The sequence below is a fragment of the Schistocerca serialis genome, chromosome 2, assembly GCF_023864345.2.
Source record: "Schistocerca serialis cubense isolate TAMUIC-IGC-003099 chromosome 2, iqSchSeri2.2, whole genome shotgun sequence".
Lineage (NCBI taxonomy): Eukaryota > Metazoa > Arthropoda > Insecta > Orthoptera > Acrididae > Schistocerca > Schistocerca serialis.
In genome coordinates this window covers 346,182,629-346,205,633 of record NC_064639.1, presented here as the reverse complement: position 1 = coordinate 346,205,633, position 23,005 = coordinate 346,182,629, and positions in this window count along the sequence as shown.

Genomic DNA, 23,005 nt, shown 5'->3' with positions numbered 1-23,005 from the left:
TCGTTCATAATACCTCGCGATACACTATTCACAGTCTTTCGCGGCATTTTTACAATAGTCACAATTGTTCACACATGAAATAAGCACAATGCAAAAAGCAACAAACACAAATACAACAGAGCAAGGAATTGCCGATGATATGAGGAAAGAAAGTCATAAAATTAGTAAAAGCGTTGCGCCAAATGCTAATTATATTTAAGCAAATAAGAGCAGATATCTGACTGTTTCTTAGAAGATTCCCAAAGAAATACGATCCTGGACCGGATGTCACCAAGTGTAACCTCCCCACAATATTTTGAAAGATAATAATTAAATGTTAACGAGAATAGAACCTAGTATAACCTCCCAGCAAATAAAATAATTTATTGACAATGACAATTAAATGAGAAATAGCAATCTGAGCCATGTGTAAGCTCCCCACAAAAAATGAAAGTCAATTCAATAAAAATTGAAATCTCAGTGACAATGAAAACGCAAATAAACCGAAATGTCGATCTTAGGCCCTGTTCACTAATTAAACTCAAATTCTTACCTCAGTAAAACTGCATCTGCTCTTATTTTTCGCCATAGCTTGGAGGAAATGCATCGCAAATATTCTTTGAATTTAAGTGAAATTTTTCTTTATGGAAATGCATGGGAAACTTTCTTTCAATAAAAATGTTTGTTTTGTTAAAATGCTTGGTTTGAAAACAAAATTATTATTGGGGCGATTCTTGAACAAATTAATTACACTTAAGATGAATTACATTATCAGATGAGCGCAAATGGTGCTTCATTACCTTATTTAAAAATATACCTCGTCCTGAATCTTGACCAGAGTCCCATGTCGACGCCCGCCGACTCCTCACACACAACTGCGACCGACTACAACTCGCAACTCGACCGCAACTACCGACTCCCTACATGCAACTGAACTGTCGCGCGGTCAAGCGCAGACTAGCAACGATAAATAACTCTCTGGTCAGAGATTCTGTCATGGCTCGCCATCGCTGGTACTGAATACCCTGCATACATACGTGTTTCAGTGTTTTCATACTACTGTGCATTGATTGTGATTCACCGCTCAGAGGGGTCCCTGCAGTCGAGGGAAGTTATTATGACCTTCCCGGAATTTGTGTGAAGAGCTTTGATTTTCTTTGGCGGTGAAATGTTGCCGGGGGGGGGGGGGGGGGGGAGGGAATGCGGGAATGAACCCCATTGGCCCTCGTGCTTCCATAGTGCTGTCAGACAGAAGCATCCCGTTGCAGGATAATGACCACCCCACACTGCCATTCGGTCGAAGTGTACGCTTTGGCTATTTGACTGGCAAGCAGGGCAACATCCGTGCAGCCGGAATCTTCCACCGTGTGATTTTGACATCTTTGGCGACCTGATCAATGACATGGTGAACGTAGACAAGGATGCACAAGACTGGGTGCATTGTGGATCCATCAGCTCCTGACCGCGTTCTACGAAACAGAAATTGGTTGTCTCATCTCCCAGTAGGATAAATTTATTAACGCGCGTGTCGATTACTTTGAGTGGAACCATTACTTCGTCTTCCCATTGCTAAGAAGAGCTTCCTGTAACTGAATATGATGGCTGGAAATTTGTTCGTGTCACAAAGCCAGAATTGTAATACAATGATTTGAGAAAGTTGATAGTGAACTCACGTTGATACCTACTAAACAGGCCTATGCTCAGACCGATGGAGTACTTCTTGTGCCACATACCTCCGGACACCTACAACGGCCTGTCGAAGCCATTTTTTTTTTTTTTTTTTTTTTGTCTTCAGTGTTCTGGATGGTCTGACGCGGAATTCCTCTCCTGCGGGAACCTCTTCATCTCAGAGTAGTTTTTGCAACACACGTCGTCAGTTATTTACTGAGTATGTTCCCATCTCTGTCTTCCTCTACACTTCCTACCTTCTACAACTATCTCTAGTACCATGGAAGTTACTCCGTGCGTCCCTTCTTCTTTTTTATTTTGTCCATATATTCCTTTCCTCGGCGATTCTCCGCAGGACCTCCACCTTGGTTTCCAATATTCTTCTGTAGCACCGCATCTTAAATGCTTCAGGCTCTCTTCTTTTCCGGTTTCCCAACAGTCCATGTTTCACTACCATACAATGTCGTGCGCCAAACGTATATTCTCTGAAATTTCTTCCTCTCATTAAGGTCTATGTTTGATACTAGTAGACTTATTTTGGTCAGAAATGCCATTTCTGCTGGTTATAGGTTGCATTCTATACCCAGAGTGCCTTGCCTGGATACCAGAAACCCTTAACTCCGTCCACATCGTGATCACCAATCCTCATGTTAAGGTTCTCGATTTTCTCATTTCAGCCTCGTCTCATTACTTTCGTCTTTCTTCGATTTACTTTCAGTCCATATTCTGTACTCATTAGACTTCATTTCATTCAGCAAATCCTGTAATTCTTCTTCACTTTGAATTAAGGTAGCAATGCCATCAGTGAATATTATCACTGACGTCTTTTCACCTAGAATTTACCTCCACTCTTGAACCATTCTTTCATTTACGTCATTGCTTCTCCGACGTATAGATTGAACACTATGGGCAGAAGACCACATCCCTGTATTACACCCTTTTCAATCCGTGCACTTCCTTCTTGATCTTCCACGCTTATTGTTCGCACTTGGCTCTTGGTACATATTTTGTATTACGTTTCTCACTTTAGCTATCCCTATTTTTCTCAGAATTTCTAACATCCTGTAGCATTTTACATTGCCGGACGCTTTTTGCAGGTCGACAAATCCTGTAAAGGTGTATTGATTTTTCTTTGGTCTTGCTTCCGGTATGAACCGCAACTTCATAATTGCCTCTCTAGTGCCTGTATCTTTCCTAAGGTCCGCAGCTCGTGGTCTTGCGGTAGCGTTCTCGCTTCCCGCGCTCGCGGTCCCGGGTTGGATTCCCGGCGGGGTAAGGGATTTTCTCTGCCTCGTGATGACTGGGTGTTGTGTGTTCTTCATCATCATTTTATCCCCATCGACGCGCAAGTCGCCGAAGTGGCGTCAAATAGAAAGACTTGCACCAGGCTGACGGTCTACCCGATGGGAGGCCCTAGTCACATGACATTTACATTTTTTACCTTTCCTAAACACAGACTCATCGTCGTCTGACATATCCTCAGTTTTCTTTTCCAATTTTCTGTATATTATTCTTTTCAGCAGCTTGGGCCCAAGAGCTGTTAAAGTGATTCTGGGATAAGTCTCTTGCTCGTCGGCTTGTAATCTTTGGAATTGTGTGGATGATATTTCTTCGAAGTCAGATGGCATATCGGCAGTCTCATACAATCTAACATCATCGTGTATAAGCGATTTGTTGGCACTTCCTCTCAACGATTTTAGAAATTCTGATGGTATGTCATCTTTCCCTATTGCCTGATTCGATCGTAAGTCCTCCAAATCTCTTTAAATTCAGCTTCTAATACTGGAACCCCTCTTTCTATATCGACTCCTGTTTCTTCTTCTATCACGTCATCAGACAAGTCTTCCCCTCACACAGGCTTTCAGTGTACTCATTCCACGTACCCACTTTCTCCTCTTCATTTAACAGTGGAATTCCCATTGAACTATTAACATAACCCTTGTTTTTAATTTCATCGACGACTGTTTGGACTTTTCTGTATGTTGAGTCTCCGTTAATCATTTCTTTCTCGATTTCATCACATATTTCAGGCAGCGATTTAGCCTTAGCTTCCCTGCACTTCCTATTTATTACATTCGTAAGTTACTTTTATTTCTGTATTCCCAAATTTCCCTCAATATTTTTTACTTCCTTCGTTTATTCATCAACTAAACTATTTGCTCTGTTACATATGGTTTGTTCGCAGCTTCCTTCTTCGTACCCATGTTTTTCTTTCCAACTTTTCTGATTTCCCCTTTTCGAGATGACGATCCTTCAACTGGAGTAGGAAGTTCGCAAATGGTGTGACTTCAGTGGAAGATGCTCCTCGTCCAGGTCAGGCACAACGATTTTTGACTCCACAGAACATTGCAGCAGTTGAATCCATAGTGAAGGAAAACCGCCTAGTGACACTGGATGACATTGCAGCATGTTTGCTGATTAGTCATGGGTCAGCACATCACATTGCGCATGATGTGCTCCAGTTTCACAAAGTGTCTGCAAGATGGGTGCCACGGCAGCTGACGCCTGAAATGAGAGAACGACATGTTGATGCTTGTGAAGAACGTCTTCGGAGCTTTGAACTAGAAGGTGATGGCTTCCTTGCAAGAATCGTTACTGGGGACGAAACCTGGGTTCATTCCACCAAACGGAAACGAAGAGAGCGAGCAATGAAGGGCGCCATTCCTTATCACTAAAACCAAAGAAGTTTCGAACAGAACCATCTGTAGGAAGGGTTATGCTGACTCATTTTTTGAACGAAAAAGGCATCATTTTGTAGCATTACATGCCTGGAGGGACCACTGTCACCAGTGAATCATACACAGATCTCCTAAAAAATCATATGCGGCCTGCAACAAAATCAAAGCGACGTGGATTGCTGTCAGCAGGTGTCCTTTTGCAACATGACACTGCAAGGCCCCACACTGCCCATACAGTCCGCAGCTCGTGGCCGTGCGGTAGCGTTCTCGCTTCCCGCGCCCGGGTTCCCGGGTTAGATTCCCAGCGGGGTCAGGGATTTTCTCTGCCTCGTGATGACTGGGTGGTGTGTGCTGTCCTTAGGTTAGTTAGGTTTAAGTAGTTCTAAGTTCTAGGGGACTGATGACCACAGATGTTAAGTCCCATAGTGCTCAGAGCCACTTGAACGCTGCCCATACAACAGTAACAAGTCACAGAGCTGCATTTTGAGTGTCTTCCTCATCCACCATACTCACCAGACCTCGCCCCAAGTGATTACCATATGTTTGCGCCAGTCAAAGACGCAATGGGAGGAAAGAAGTTCCGTTCTGATGAACAGGTACGCCAAGAGGAGCGTGAGTGGTTGCGCGGACTACCAAAAGAATTTTTTTTCTAAATGAATTTATGCACATTGTAAGTGCTGGAGGACTTGCATTGAGCGTGGAGGAGATCATGTTGAAAAGGGATACAGCTTTGTACCACTTCTGCGCAACAAATAATATTTAAAAAAATATTTAAGGTTTTCATTCGACTCACCCTCGTATATCCCCAGAAATGTTTTCCTCAATTTAAGGTCTATGTTTGATTACAGTAGACTTCTTCTGGCCAGGAATGCCGTCTTTACCACAGCGCTGCTTTTCATGTCCTCCAAGCTCCATCCACAATGGGCTATTTTCCGCCCGGATAGCAGAATTCCTTAACTTCATCTACTTCGTGATCACCAGTCCTGATGCTAAGTTTCTCATTGCTGTTAGTTCTGGTGCTTTTCATTACTTTAGTCTTTCTTCGATTTACTCTCAATCTATGTTCTGTACTCATTACACCCTTCATTCCATTGAACAGGTACTATAATTCTTGTTCACTTTCACCAATAATAGCAGTGTTATCATCGAATCTTAACATTGATAGCCTTCCACACTGAATTTTTATCCCACTCTTGAACATTTGTTTTATTACCGTCATTGCCCCTTCGAAGTATAAATTGAAGAGAAGGGGAGAACGACAGTATCATTGTCTGACACCGTATTTAATCCGTGCACTTTGTTCTTGGACTCTTATTGTTCCCTCTTGGTTCTTCTACATATTGTGTATTGACCGTCCTTCCTTATACCTTATCCCTATTTTTCTTAAGATTTCGAACATTTTGGAAAAATATTACATCATCGAAGGCATATCACGCGGGATCGTTGCTCTATTGCGTTCCAAAGTGGTCCAACGTGTTACTGAATAGGTAAAATTTTGTTTAATCAGTGTACTTAGTCATTTTCCTTCCTCTTGAACTGAATAAGCATAATAATTGAAAATTCGTTATGTGGTATCTGTTGTGGCTTGGCAAGACAGCCAAGCCACTATGAGGAAGCCGTAAGGCACGCGTTTAAGCTCACGCAGGCTGGCGTGAGGTCTGGAACTGTTAAAGGAGTTGAGTCCAGTAAAAAAAGTACGTAGCTTCTGGAATACTTAACTTCAATCCATAATTGGTGAACATCGGTCTGACGGTACATGCATCACAAGATAAATAGCAAATGATAATGGCGCCTTGCTAGGTCGTAGCAAATGACGTAGCTGAAAGCTATGCTATCGTCTCGGCAAATGAGAGTGTAATTTGTCAATGAACCATCGCTAGCAAAGTCGGCTGTACAACTGGGGCGAGTGCTAGGAAGTCTCTCTAGACCTGCCGTGTGGTGGCGCTCGGTCTGCAATCACTGACAGTGGCGACACGCGGGTCCGACGTATACTAACGGACCGCGGCAGATTTAAAGGCTACCACCTAGCAAGTGTGGTGTCTGGCGGTGACACCACAGTATCCTTTCTGGAGTTGCAGTTGTAACAGATGTCACTACTTTCCTGTTCTCTCTCTAAGGAAAAATACTAGACAAAACCAGGATGAGAACTGGGGTACCCTGTAGCTGTAAAATAGACTACTGGTCATTCAAATCGCTACACCACGAAGATGACGAGTTACAGACGCGAAATTTAACCCACAGGAAGAAGATGCTTTGATATGCAAATGATGAGTTTTTCAGAGTATTCACTCAAGGCTGGCGTCGGTGGCGAGACCTAAAACGTGCTGACGTGAGGAATGTTTCCAAACGATTTCTCATACACAAACAGCAGTTGACCGGCGTTGCCTGGTGAAACGTTGTTGTGATGCCTCGTGTAAGGAGGAGAAATGCATACCATCACGTTTCCGACTTTGATAAAGGTTGGATTGTAGCCTATCGCGATTGCTGTTTGTCCTGTCGCGACAGTGCTGCTCGCGTTGGTCGACATCCAATGATTGTTAGCAGAGTATGGAATTGGAGGATTCAGGAGGGTAATACGGAACGCCGTGCTGGATCCCAACGGCCTCGTATCACTAGTAGTCGAGATGACAGGCATCTTATCCGCATGGCTGTAACGGATCGTGCAGCCATGTATCGATCCCTGAGTCAACAGATGGGGATGTTTGCAAGACAACAACCATCTGCACGAACAGTTCGACGACGTTTGCAGCAGCATGGACTATCAGCTCGGAGACCATGGCTGCGGTCACAGACAGGTGGTGTACTCAACGCCGAACCTGTGTGCACGAATGGCAAAACGTCATTTTTTCGGATGAATCCAGGTTCTGTTTACAGCATCATGATGGTCGCATCCGTGTTTGGCGACATCGCGGTGAACGCACATTGGAAACGTGTATTCGTCATCGCCATACTAGCGTAACACCCGGCGTGATGGTACGGGGTGCCATTGGTTACAAGCCTCGGTCACCTCTTGTTCGCGTGGGCGGCACTTTGAACAGTGGACGTAGCATTTCAGATGTGTTACGACCCGTGGCTCTACCCTTCAATCGATCCCTGCGTAATCCTACATTTCGGCAGGATAATGCACGACTGCATGTTGCAGGTCCTGTACGGGCCTTTCTGGATACAGAAAGTTTTCGACTGCTGCCCTGGCAAGCACATTCTCCAGGCTTCTTACCAACTGGAAACGTCTGGTCAATGGTGGCCGAGGAACTGTCTCGTCACACTACGCCAGGCACTACTCTTGATGAATTGTGGTATCGTGTTGAAGCTGCATGGGCAGGTGTACCTGTACACGCAATCCAAGCTCTGTTTGACTCAATGCCCAGGCGTATCAAGACCGTTATTACGGCCAGAGGTGGTAGATATGGGTACTGATTTCTCAGGATCTATGCACCCAAATTGCGTGAAAATGTAATCACATTTCAGTTCTAGTATAATATATTTGTCGAAGGAATACCAGTTTATCATCTGCATTTCTTCTTGGTGTAGCAATTTTAATGGCCAGTAGTGTATATTGATATAGTAGTAACAGAGCTGCAATACCTTTCATCTCAGTTTTTCTAGCACCAAAATTGGAAGTACTAATGAAGAAATCGACTCAGATTTGTCATACAACTTTTCACTCTGCATCTGTATTCAGAATTTATGAACAACAACCACAAAATACAAATGTCTAAAAAGTACTATTTCCTCTCTCATATTATTTCAGTGGCCGTGGAGGGGCAAGAATTTAATTCAAGAAAAGTGTGTAACCAATTTGAAGACGCTATATTTCGGTTTTTTACTAGATTCCTTTGTCATTGCTGTACAAATGTAAATTAGTACATCGTATCAGAGGATTCATTTCACTCCAGATTTATTGTTGCAATAGTGCATAACGATTGTATGAAATAATTAAATTAACGGATCAACAGTACAAACAGTTCTAAAGTACCATGTATCGAGCCACACTGCAACATCCATAGTTAGTACGTGGTGTAGCCTTCACACGCGGCAATGCGCGCACTGGCTGGGGTATCCATTCTGCCGCAGAGATGGAGAATACTGTAATGGAACACGTTCTGCCACGCTTGGTCGATCTTTTCAAGTTTTGTAAGAGTTGAGCCGGCCGGAGTGGCCGAGCGGTTAAAGGCGCTACAGTCTGGAACCGCACGACCGCTACGGTGGCAGGTTCGAATCCTGCCTCGGGCATGGATGTGTGTGATGTCCTTAGGTTAGTTAGGTTTAAGTAGTTCTAAGTTCTAGGGGACTTATGACCACAGCAGTTGAGTCCCATAGTGCTCAGAGCCATTTGAACCATTTTTTTTTTTTTTTTTTTTTGTAAGAGTTGTTTGTTGTCGAATCGCTTGAGTCATTCCCCGTCCCACCACAGGTGCTCGACTAGAGGCAAGTCCAGAGATCTTGCACGCCAGGGGCGCTGCTGTGCGTCTTGCAGATCACGTTGAGTTTTAGGGTTAGTGTGTGGCCGAGCGGTACCCTATTGGAACAGGTAAAGAACGGGTCTCACAACATTCTGCAAGTGCCAGCGCTGGTTAGCGTCCCCTCCAGACATACCAACGGTGAACGAGAGTTGCAGCTTGTCACACCCCAAACAGTAACGCAGGGGGTGGGGCCAGTGTGTCTTGGACTAATGCATTCTACGAGACATCGCTCACTAGGTGTAGGCCGCATGCGCAAAACAACCATAACTTGCGTACACGCAGAATCTACTTTCACCGCTGAAGACCACAGCGCGCCATTCCATCTTCCAAGTATCCTCTGTTGGCGCTAGTCGAGCCGTGCACATCGATACTGTGGCGTGAGTGAAGACGGGCTAGAGGTGTCCGTGCCTTTAGTACCACTGCTAATAACCGGTTCGCGACTGATACGTCGAGCGGCTGGCGCCAGTACCTCTTTCTTGTAGAAACATCTTTGCCATCGATTTCGCTTTGGCAGGATACGAGTCAGTTGTTCATCGCGGCTTCGGCTATTTAAACCTGCAGCGTCAAGGCAGTAGCCCTCACTGTGCGGTCTGCCGGTTGTAGTTAAAACGGGATGGGGAGGTTGGCATGCACACTGCGCGTGATACTAATGGAGTGCTGCGGCCAGAGGCGGCGGAAGGATTTGGGTTCCGGCATGAGGCGTGGTGTTTAGCTTTTCTCTCGAAGCAGTGCGTGTTGAGAAGAAGAGCTTTGCGGAGCGTTGCCTAGCATTGTCCGTTTGCCTGGGCCCATGGAGTGTGTTTGATTTAAACAGGTGTAATTGGTGCTTCTCTATATTTGTTAATGGTTAACTAATGTCTTTATTGTGAATTTGGTGACGAGTCTGATACGTCAAAGTTATGTCACTCGTGGCATGATAACAGGGCTTGGGCTTTCCATCTTAGCTTCCTACCACTGCAGCTATATGTAAGGAATCCCAGTGAGCTGCTCATTACTGAGTGATTGTACATTTAAAGTTGTTGTAACTTTGGCGATTAAGTGCCAAAATTTGCACCCTAGTTTACGCTGGGGTAGGGGGTTGCTTGAAGGGACTAGACTACAAAGGCCATAGGTCTTAGTTTACGAATAACGAAATACTGTGCTGTGTCGTAAAACTACATCAGATTTCATGAAAGTGTAGTTGTGATATCCTCTTGCCCGTTTAAAATATTTCTCAGTTGTTACTATCACGTTTAGGGAGCTTCCCTCTTTTAGTGTTATGTTTTAACCTTTTATGTAATATGAATGTGCAATTACAAGCGAGCTGTTGTTGATTTGCGTTTCAATTCTGCGGAGAGCAGTGTATTTCGTCGGGTACGGTGGGACGTGGCACCGGGACTTGACGACCTGGCCTTTGCCAATGGAACTGTGTGTCGCTAGACCGGGCTCCATGTTGCTGGCCGTCTGTGTCGATCTCTTCCTTGAGTATTGCTGTTCTCTTTGTTTCTGGCTCTGTCAGGTCGTTAAGCTTTGTAACTCATTCCTCTGCCGCTTTGGCGAATGCAACTTTCGCTTGAAATATGAATTTAAACCTGTAAAACTTGGTTCCACTCTGTAATTAGTGCCCGATCAGATTGCTGTTGGCTCCGCCTTATTAATTCTGTATTCCATTATCAGCCATTCGTTTATTATATTTGTACCTTGTGCGCTGGTTGCGAAGTTTAATTTTTATGAAGGAGGGTTTTATGTGCGTATGTTTTCAGGGAATGTTTAGATGCTGAGCCGTTTTTTTTTAAATTTGTTTCTTATTTTAATTAGTGCCCCCTGTACTGGCATCAACTGGATTATTCCTTAGTCAGAAGTTAATGTGACCGGTGTCTTCATTGCAAGCGATGAAATTTTAGAGGCTGCTTTTTTTGTTATTTCTGTGCCTTATTTTATGCCTTAATTTATACCTTGGTATGAATTTATATTGCAAAAGAGAAGTCGTTGCACAGCATAATCTTGCGGGTTCAGAGTTTGGCAAGTTTTGATTTTATTAAGTATTCACACCAACAGAAATTTTGTTAGTGTTTTATGCATTTGTTATGCGGACTTTAGCAGGGGTTTAAGAAAAAAAAATTATTGTGCTTCTGCGAAGTTGTCAAATTAATCTTTTTTATTCTATTAAATTGTGCAAGGTAATAAACATTGTTTGACATAAGCTGTGTGTATTTGATAATTATAGCCCTGCTGCTTCCTGTCTTATTACTGGACGCAAATAGTACGTTCCAGCGATAGTGCGTGCTGACACGTCTGAGCTCAGAAACCCTTATATTTGGAAATTTGTGGTAAGATCCAGTGGAACCGAACTGCTGAGGTCATCGGTCCCTGGGCTTGGACACGACTTAATATAACTTAAACTAACTTACGCTAAAGACAACACATATACCCATGCCCAAGGGAGGACGCGAACCTCCGACGGTGGGAGGCACGCAGCGGCCCTCTTGTATGTGCTGTGGTAACTGTCCTTACAACACGACCACCTGCGCTGCGTGGACTTCCAGGACCTCGTCTACAGGTGTGAGAATGTTCGCCTGACCAGTGATACCAGCATCGTCGTCCAACTGACACAGAACGTCCCACTTGTGTGGCAGTTCTCCAAAAAGAACCGTCCCCCCAGTTGGAAAGCCACGATCTGACCCCTTTCAAACTCGCTCAGTTGGCTGTAGGAGTCACGAGTGCGTCTCCATGGCGTGGTTGCCTGCTTGCTTCACCGTTTGCACCACACTGACCCTTCCGCCTCTGAACATTCCGTATTAAAGGGTAGACACAGATGGCGCACTGGTAGCTATCCCACTACGCCGTCTGTTGGCGGAAGACGTTGAAACCATTATAAGTTCATCTACTACCCCTAGGTGGCATATGCCATCATGCCAAGTCGTATTTCAAGGTGAAGTATTCTTTTTTCGGTAGTGTATTAAGGAGCTTCTGATAAAAGGGAAGGTATGAAATCAGTTCGTACGCCACAAATAAACATTCATTACAAAAAGTTTAAGTGGCATAAGTTCATCGCAACTATTGACCCATGAGTAACGAAATAATTGGTATCGATTTATTTTCGGCCAGTAAATTCGTTTCTCAATCAAACAAATTATAGTTTTATTATAGCTTTCCTACTTCCATCGGGTTGTACTGACGTAGTTCTCTAAACATGCGTTAGTGCAATAGATCTGTATTTAGCAGGCTCCCTTCTTGAATTGGCTAAGGTATTTCTAAATTAGGCCGGCTTTGTGCATATAGAATCTCGTTCACTCATTAAACAGGGTCACATTAGAGGAGAGAGATTAATGAAATTTGTCATTCAAAAATTTAAATATTTCATCTCGTTACAGTCAACGGCTTAATCCGAGTAGCGACTGTCATTACCGCGAGAAAGGCGCAGAAGCGAATACGCATGTGTGTGTGCGCGCGCGCGCGCGCGCCCGCGCTTGTGTGTGTGTGTGTGTGTGTGTGTGTGTGTCAGAGACAGAGAAAGAGAGAGAGAGAGGGAGTGGGTAGGTTTGGCAGAGGTGGTAGAGAAGAGACGAGAGAGAAAATAAGAGCGTGAGTCTGAACATAGGCGGCTAATTAGATAGTGAAATATGCAGCTAACGTCAGAGGCTAATTAGTGCGAGTACCGTACCTCAGGCATGAATAAGCGCACACATTCACGGGCGGAGTGGTGCGTGATGGCGGTTGGAAGAGGTTTGCATTCTAGTGCACATCAGTCGGATCGCTGCTTTTTTTCTCCTTCCGTAATCAAGCTCAGCTTGAACTCTTCCTTGCGTTAAGAATTTTCAGTACGGCGCATGTTTGTGGCTTGTGTGGAAGACGAAGAGGCGTACTTTATTTGTCGGCATCGCAACTTGGAATCGGAGATCAGGTTTTTAAACAGGACATTGCAGACAACTGGCTATGATAGTTGTTCAATGGACAGTGCTTTTAGGCGGAATATTAATCACGCTAATAAGAATGACGAGGAACCGCCTTCTCTTTCCGATAGGTTACCGTTCGTTTCTGGGTTCACTGGCCGCATAAGCAGAATTCTAAAGAAAAAATAGTATCCAGACATCTTTCTTAAGTCAAAACAAAATAAAGATTTTTTCCAGCGAAAAACGGATGCACCTAATTGCCTCCACAATGCAGGCGTCTATCAAGTGACACGTGGCTGCGGCAAAGTGTATGTAGTCAAAACGGGAAGAACTGTTAAAGAACGCATTAAGGAACACGAACAGCACACGCGGCTAAAGCAAAGTGTAAAATCGGCAGTAGCGGAACGTCATGAGAACTGTGGCTCTGACATAGATTTTAATAGCGTACGTGTGCTGGCCAAGGAAACAAACCTTTATAGAAGAAAAGTCCGTGAAATGGCTGAAATTTCCAAGAATGCATGTAATTTCAATAGAGAGGCCGGCTATAGGCTTCCGGCATTGTGGCTTCCCGCCATAAACGAAGTGAATATGCGGCCGCGGCGTGTGAGCGACATATACAACGTGCGGACAAAAATATTTTGGGTAAACATTTCCCCTCTCTAGCTCTGTCCATTTCGCATACAGCCAATGATGACGGCCAACCAATAGCAGTAGGAGGAATTTCTACCAATAATCCTTCTGCAGCGTAACTGTGGAATAGTGCCTTTCTATCCAATGAGGATGGGCCACCAATAGTGCCCACAAGAGTTTAGGCAATAACGCCGCTTCTTCTGCATATGTGCGGGAATACTAGCCTACGACGATGGCCCACCAATGGCAGCCACAGGATTTGTAACCAATACTTTCTTTTCACTAGCACAGACGCGGGAAAACTCGCCTTTACATGAGAACGAGACACTGGTCTCTAACGGTGTTCTAGTAATAGTGGACACCGGAAGATTCTGAAGAAGATCCCAGGAGAGGGGTCGAAACGTCGATTATTTGAGAGAAAATACGACCCGTCCTAACAATCGGAAGATTTTACCTTCAGTAACGTGTATTAAGTTGGAGAAACTTCAAGAATTCTTTCATTCTTTCGTGTTTCTCTGTGTTTTTTTAAAATGATCAAACTCGACATTATGACAGCCTCCTACAGTAGATAAGAGCACGCCCATGCTGCCTCAATACCATGTGAGCTAAAAGAGAATAAAGACAGTCTTTGAATGGAACGAGCATTTAACAATTGCGAAAGGGAAAAATTCATATAGAGATACATTCAGCTGCTTAAGAGCTACCTCTGATTCGTTTACTCGCAACAGAATAGAAAATAGTCTATGCATTCACATGGTAGTGGATGAAAATCTTTTCCGTGGAAGAAAATCATTGCTCCCGTCAGAAGACAACCGTCTTAGGATAGAACTTCTCCAGAATGAATTGCCATTGTACCTGAAGTGTGTTCCAGTGGCCTCAGTAGTGTTGTTGTTACCGGATGGAGGTCCAGCATAGTGTTCACAAGTAGTAATACAATACCTCAACGAAATCATTCCTCACAGTTAGACTCATTCGCAGTGGACAAGTTACGTGAGCCACTCTGTCAGTCGATCTTGCATTCATTCGGAAAGAGGTAATATAAATAGAACTGCAATATACTTTTCAGAGATAACATCGTCGTTTAACAACAAGAAATAGCGTATACAGTTTACGATAGAAAAATCACACAAATTTGAAATTATATTTTCACGCGATGATAAAATCAATAAACTGGTATTTTGAAATTGTTGTGACAGAAGATGAATTTTTTGCGACAGAAGATGGGTTAAAGGCGTTCTGCAAACTCTCACAGACTCTCCGTCGTGCTGTCTTATCTATAAGAACAGTTTCCACTATCACTGACGAAGAAACGAGAATATCTATTTTACATCTGGCCACATTATTATGTCTTATGGCATTTTACTAAAGAGCGGCCCTGTGAATTCAGAAAGTATATTCTTTGCCCAGAAAGAGTCAGTCATGATCTGCTGTGATAAAGTTCGAATTTCGAGCAAGTAGTTTCTCAAGCAATTATTCCTATGCCATTTCTGTTCACACACTCCTCCGTGTAATGTATGGTCAATAATAAGGAATCACTGGAAAGGGAAAAGCAGCGTTCGCTCTTTGAAGAGTAAACATGAAAATATTTTCACTCGGATCAAATTTCCTCAAACGCTCTCAAGAGGGCTTTGCGTTACTATCCCAGTGGCGTTTTCAAGAGGCTTTCAGTAGTATATTTTCTATGATGAAGCATAGATTTTTAACGTAATTTGAATGAATTTCCAGTACCACACACTTTTTATTATACGCAGAAATCCATTACATTAGTTGAGAACCTATCTATTTCAAACACTCTCTATCGTACCAGTGGATTAATAATAAGCACTGAAGGTGCCTGAAACCATTAAATTTAAGAGCTACCGTACACTGCCCGTGTTTGGCGCGAAAATTACTCAGTACCGTTCCACAAACAAAACTACTTTCAACTGCAAGTAAATTTGATGTACCGTGTATTATAACGAATTTCGCACGTTCTGCCAAATAAATAACTTTGACTGTCTAATTTTCAATTAGAGATGGTGCTTTATTGATGGCTAGCACACGCGATAACAGTCTCTCATACGATTCTAAATTGCCTAATTCGTCAAAATTATTAAAGTCTCACATCTCCTGGCATCTCCCGCCATAAATTGACTTTGAAAAACTAGTTTCTATCATAATCCAGTGTGATACAGCACATTTTGCGCCAAGTTTTCTTAAGATACAGGGAGCTAGACGCGAGCAGGTCCGATAGCGAGGACCGCAGAGTTCATAGCGCCTAAGATGGCCAACTTCAATACCAACGATTTCCTGTTCAAACCGAGCAAGAAAGAAGCCTCCCATTGGCTGATTCGTCGCTGCGGCCTCTCAAGACGAAAGTCTCGCTATACGCCCTCTACTAAACACGCCCAGCGTAATTCAATGATTCCTCTTTTCTACACTACCACCCTCTTGTCTTTGATTAGTGCTACATTTGATCTGTTCAAAGAAAAACAATCACTCTTTACAACCACACCCATGGAGGAGGTAACGATGGAATATGGAAAGTGTGACAAAAATAAAACACAGTAGACATTTGCATTTTCATATTTAGCTGGCCAACGTGACAGACAATTATTATACATAATTATTACGTGTGTTATCAGAATCAATATTATTATGACAGCTTTGAATAATATCAGTTCCAAAGGGCTTGAAAAGCGTACACAGTACCACTTCTGTAGTGTCTGTCTGGCGTTTCCAAAAGTCTGGGCAAACAAAAGAGGTGAGAACCGTCCTTGGCTCCACTACAGGAAATAAACACTGTACTCTACCCAGTGGCTGGATCGTTAGCTCATATCTTTTTGCTGAAACCTCAGAAAGCCAATTTAGAATTATCGTTGTTACTTCAGTTTCTGGACCTGAATTTTATTTTTCCAAGTTTGATTGTGTATGTTGAGACCTGGTATTCAAGGGAAGGCAGGATTCGGTCACGATTGTGGACGGGGCCGTGATCAGTTACTATTGGTTGCCTTTTACAGTTACACACAATTTATTTTAAACCAGTAATTCCATACTCAACAATATATAAAAATACCACACGTCATTAATGAAGGAATAAACAACTGTGTAAATAATAGTGTTTTCAGTGAGTTACAATGTAGAAAATTACATTAAATACAGATAAAGCAGATAATGTTTTAAAAGCAAGCCACTGTGATGTGGGCAGAAGCCCTTACACGCCAGGAATGGCAATAAATTAAGAATTGTTTAAAAATTGCTTCAACTTACAAATTAGATATTGAAATATTTAAGGCAAGTCGCCACAAACATAGCAGAAGGCATCAGACGCCAGGAATGGCAGTAAATAAAGGTTTAAAGCGTTACTGCTTAAATTACAATACCAAATAAGAATTTTAAGGCAAATGACCACAATCACGGCTGTAGGCCTTACACGCCAGGAACAACGTTATTGTTGTATAGAAAATTTATAAACCTGCTATAAAACAGTACATACAATAGCAAAGGTTAATTAAAAAAACAAGCAACTGATCACCAAAGGGGTGAAATAAGATGATGGTAAACTTTGTAAGACAGTCCTTAACATCCACTGAACACTACACTGCTAGATTTATTCCAGAAGGCGACTAGAACTATTAACTAGACATATATAACCTTTAATGTAGGCATTGCAAGGTATTATAATAAATAATACAATAATAAAACACTAGCACCTGTACAAAAGTTCCTTAAAGGGTACCGAGGCAGATTATACCCGCAGAAGGCATGGATTGAAGGAGCGTTACACTGAACTACTGGCCATCAGCCTCCTTTTAGAACACATATATCAAGGGGCCACAGACGGTGCTCTGAGAGGGTCCGACAACAAAATCTTTCGCTAGCTATGAGATAGGCAGCCAAGAGCTGCATTCACTTCACAAGATGGTAACTCAGACTAGTGGCAGTCTAACGAATGACTATCTATAATCTTATTGAAGCAACCTGACGCCCGATAAACCAAATATAACGATGGAACAATATGCCAAAGCCGGAACTGGTGGTCTGCACTTCGTCCCCAGAATACAGGTGGTCTGCACTTCGTCCCGGGACGAGAAAGGAATCACTACCATCAGTGTAGAAGAATCACCAACCGACCTGCAATCAAGAAAGCTGTCAAAAGTACACTCTTTACCGAACAGCAGCGGCAAGGCGAGGAAACGTACACAGCCGTTACATACAGTTAACCCAGGGCAGGGAACTGGGGCGATAGCGCCCAACAGGCAAGAAACCGCTGGTTGAACTTAACAAATTGTAACAAGTTGAACGCAGTGAATAGTAATAAGAAGTCGAGGAAAGCTAATTAGATCCGCCTTCCCCAAGCACTCCACTTGCTGCTCTTCACCTCGGTGACACTACGAGCAGCAACACGAACCCAAGTCACTGGAAAACCGCGTGATATCACAATGGTGAAGGTTTCTCTGCTTGCATTGAAATGTACTCATCTTAAAGCTTGCTGGATCCGGCTTATGACGACGTCGTCCACCCTCGTAACCACAGGCCTTTCATCCGGCAGTCCATGTGTGCCGCCAGCGGTCCCAGCGTGTTCTGGCACTGCGCGGACCTGGCCCCTCCTGAGTCCCCAACCGAACTGTCCCACTCACACGACCCGGAAAACAACGACGTCGCTCCAAAGATAGGGCAACAGTTACTTCATATCTATAACCGCCGCCGCTGCTACTAGCGGAGAGGCAACGCTTGCGAAACCGAGTGGAGCCAGTCAACACGAGAAGGAGACAAACAACCGCAACCAACTAAACGATACCGTCTGGCCTCCAAGAGAGGGCGGAAACCAACAAACAGCACCAACGCGAGCTGCAGAACGGCTCATACGTGTTATTGCTTGCGACTATTCCGGCCATGTCCATAGGGGATGTAAGGTCTCGTTACTTTTAGTCGTAACGTTCTCTCTGTACGGTGTGTTTGGCCATCAGCTTAGCGTCATCTTGGTTTCCATGTTCTACGCAGTACACGACAATGTCCAGCGTAGATTGTGAGAGCCGGATCATGACAGCAGCAGCTGGTGCTGCGCAGGAACGGCTGAAACAACAGGAACAACAGCAGCATATTTAAAGTCACTAAGAGACAGTACAGAGTCTGGAGGTTGGAACAATATTTCGCCAACACCGCATATCACTCTGCCATCGTTGTCAGTATCTACATGTCCGGAATCAGAGGAATGTTGAATTATATATCTCCAACGTATTATGAATGTATCGAAGTCTAGAGAGATTACTAACACTCGAGTCTACTTTCTTACTTTCTTGCTGTCTTTTATTCGTCAGATACATGAGCTGCTTACAGCTACTCGTAGAGCTAGGTAGCTTGGCATTCGACGTCTGTGTTTCCACTCGTGTCGAGACACAAACGCATGGCACAATGTTTCTCCTCCTAGCAGACTCTCGATCTGCCACGGAACGACCAGCATGTTCGATTTGCATGCCGGTCTAAGAGGTTTATGTATTTATTTGTAATAGACGCTCCGTCGAACTTCACATATGTTTTTTCCTGTCAGAAACGACATCAGCATCTACAATAAGGGCACTAACGGCAATCTTCGCCAGAGAGGGATTGAGTGCCACTCACATAAAGTCCGTCAATGGGATATACTTCATAACGAACGAGTTACGATCCTTTTCCCAAAGAAACCACGTAACACATCTGACCACCGTTCCTTCTTGCCTCTGTTCTGTAAGAAGAGTGTTTGGTCAGAACTTTTAAGGTTCGTATGAACAAAATTATGAAGTGAACGACCTCTGAGGGAGCAATAATACGCTTCATCGCTGTATACCGACCTACGTACCACAGAATATAGCCCAGCCGACCAGCTGCACAAGCATAGGATTCGCACCCTTTTCTATCTTCTCAGGCTCACGACTCCGGAAACAATTTTTTTTCTGTTTCGTTAGATAGGAATGCAATCAAATTTGTCCATTCTACTTTATCTCCAGTATTCCTTAATTGAGTAGTCGCATTACTGCTCGGAAACAGTGTTTCGGATCTTTATTGCGTAAAACGCGTTTCAGTCAATTCCATGAGAACAAATAGGTTCAAAAAATGGCTGTGAGCACTATGGGACTCAACTGCTGTGGTCATAAGTCCCCTAGAACTTAGAACTACTTAAACCTAACTAACCTAAGGACACCACACAACACCCAGCCATCACGAGGCAGAGAAAATCCCTGACCCCGCCGGGAATCGAACCCGGGAACCCGGGCGTGGGAAGCGAGAACGCTACCGCACGACCACGAGATGCGGGCGGAACAAATAGGAAAGAATACATTGAATATGCTACAAAATCGAAAAAATTAACACCAGAATTTTAAATGAAACACTCGGAAACATTAGTACCATTCAAAAACTTTTTCAAAAGTGAACCAATTTTGTGCCAAGGTATTTTAGTATAATGCAAAAACTCTTCCGGGAGCTGGTAATATGAACAACACGTAAGGAAAGAAAACGAATTCAAGCTACCAATCGTCCCACGTTGTGGGAAACTGTGGATACACAATGTCTATCAAATAAGAGTCATGACGGACGCATGTAGGTAATAACGCTTCTCTTTCTTGTTGGTGAGACAGATATTTTATTTACGTTTAGGGGAAGACGTATCCCACGCTTAACAGGAGAGAGTATTCACTATTACTGCATTCATAAGGTGTATGTCCTGCTATGCTGACAATGTCCTCACAGAAAACATGGCGACGATGCGGCAAATAACTGTTGCTAACAGTGTTCAAAGGTCATAGGTAGAAACGTAAGTGCCAGTGAAAGTTTGAGTCAGGCCTGGAGGCGTAGTGAGATGGTCGACTGGGTAAGGCGCCTTGTCGAGATAATCCGGAGGTTGGATTTCCGTTCTTCAGATTTTTAACTGACATATTCAGAACAAACCCACCCTCGAACGGTTGCAAGACAACTTCCTGAAGACAAGAAATGTCGCAGATGTAGCCAAAAGCGATTGCTGATTGCGCTAAGGTACAAATAACAGAGAGAAGGTTGATGCACACGGTAGCTGCATAGAGTTTCATAAAGTTTTCGCTACACCCATAAAGGCTGTTCCCTCCTACGATAATGAAGTCAAGGCATTGCGCTTGTTTCTAAACACTCCCCTTACAGGATATTTACTCTTCATGATAAGACACATGAAATCAACAGAAAACTTGTAGCTATATCTCGTTGATTTTAGTGACCTGCGACGTCTAACATTATTATCGAATTTGAAAAGAAACGTGTTGCAGGAATTCCACAACTAATCCTACAACTTGCATTTACACTGAAGTGACAAATTTTATACGATACCTCGTAATACCGTGTCGGATCTCTCGACGTGGCAAAAAACTCAAGAACTCGTTGGAAGTCGATTGTACAAAAATTGAGCCAGCTGCCTCTATAGCGTCCTTAAATGTGGAAGTGTTGCCGGTGCAAGATTTTGTGAGCGAACTGACCTCTCGATTATGTGCTAAAATGTTCGATGGGATTCATGTTGGCTGACTTAATGTCCAAATCATTCGCTCGGTTTGTCCAGAATGTTCTTCAAAGTAATCACGAACAATTGGGGCTCTCTTACATGGCAGTCATTGTGTTTGGGAACGTGAAGTCCATGAATGGCTGCAAATGGTCTCCAAGTAGCCGAACATATCCATTCACAGTCAATGAACGGTTCAGTTGGACCAAAGGACTCAGTCCACTCCATGTAAACACAGCCCACACCGTTATGGAGGCACCACCAGCTTACAGAGTGCTTTGTTGACAAATTAAGTCCGTGGATTCCCACGTCTGCGCGACACGACACTCGAATCCTTACCAATTGAAATCGGGGTTCACCTGACCAGGTCATGGTTTTCCAGTCATCAAGGGTCCAACCAATGCGGTCACGAGCCCAGGAGGGGCGCAGTAGACGATTTCGTGCTGTTAGTAAAGGCACTTGCGTCGGTCGTCTGCTGCCGTAGTCCATTAACACAAAATTTAGCCGCACTATCCTAAGAGATACCTTCGTCGTACGTCCCACATTGATTTATGCAGTTATTTCACACAGTGTCACTTGTCTGTTAGCTCTGATAACTCTACACAAACGCCGCTGATCTTGGTCGTTAAGTGAAGGCCGTCGGTCGGCCACTGTGTCGTCCATGATGAGAGGTAATGACCGAAAATTGGTATTCTCAGCACACTCTTGACGCTGTAGATCTCGGAATATTGAATTCCCCAAAGATTCCCAAAATAGGCTACCCCATGCGTCTATCTCCAACTGCCATTCTGCGTAAAAAACGGGCCGCTGATTTGCGTACGCAGTGATGGCTCCCGATAGTGACCCAGATGCGTAGCATAGGACTTACATCAGTCGAGTCTGATCGCCGAGACATCAACAGGAGCTTACTATAACTCTCCTCAAGCCTCTGTAGTACGGTTTTGGCCCCGATACACGGACAGTTATACTGATGAAAGAGGCAAGACATCAAGCATGAAGGGCTGCAGGTGCTTCGCAACTGTCAACGTGCCTTAGATTACTACCACACGTCTCATGTAAGTGCAGGAGAATGTCTGCCATAGCATAATACTGCTTCCACCAGCATGCGTGCGTCCGTGACGCGCTGCACGTTCCGAGGCGCCGTTGATCTCGATGATGGCTAGAACGTAGCAAATTATTACGAGTTGTCACCTTGCAGTGAAAGCGTAAGCTTGCCGAGGGGACGGGAGGAGAGCTGCGTGCAATACGTTACACATACTCTTTATGAATCTGAATAAGTACTATTCAGTATTAATCGATGTTTCTTATACTTAGTATAGCAATTTCCAAGGATAACACAACTATACCGTTAAAAATCTAAATCAGTAACTTCATTACTTTCGGAGATATAAATTTTTACCCAAAACACGTAATAAACGTGCTAGCATTGTGAAGCCGAGTTAGGGACCATAATGAGATCATCTATAGTAACAATTTAAACTACAACAAAGAGGATAGCTTCATGTAATCTACTTTTTCGGAATTTTGTTTCGTTTCATTGCCACATATTTGTGACGTAATTAAAAGTACTTTGAAAAATTATTATTTCATCGTGTTTTGATTGTGGGTGTGTTTTGGAGAGACACACGTAAAGTGAGAATGCGATATTTTATTAAAACTATGTGATTGTATGCGTGAGAAAAGTTGTTGTGCAATAGGGGAATCTGTGATGTATTTCCGCGTGATCTTGATTTTGTAAAAGACAGCCAGAGGTGACTTTGATTATTAGATGTATTAGTAATTTATTTTGTGTTTTCGTTAAATGTTATTTAGTTTCCGAATAATATTTGTGGTAATCTGATTGCCTGATATTAGAAACACCGTGAGCATGGAAGTGCTCGAGATGATCTGATTGGCTGCTCGACATGCTGGTCAATAGGAATTCAGCGTTTCCCGCATGTCTGAGAAGGGCTTTTTGCCTCACGTCTATGGGTAGAGATAGTCGCTCGGGAGCCGTCTTCTGGCAAACACTTATGGTAAACCGTGCTGATCAAATTTGTACCAAAAATAAGAAATTCGCTCGTTTTATCCGTTCTCGTGTCTTTGACAAAAAGTGACTACAGCACTATTTTGTGAAAGTTTGAGTTCTGGGATTGGTTTATTTTAGGAAATATTCGCGTGTGAACTCTTTGTGTCGTCCATAAACTCCACGAGGCGTGTTTCGTGCGGACTACGAGACATTAAGGCGAGCACTTA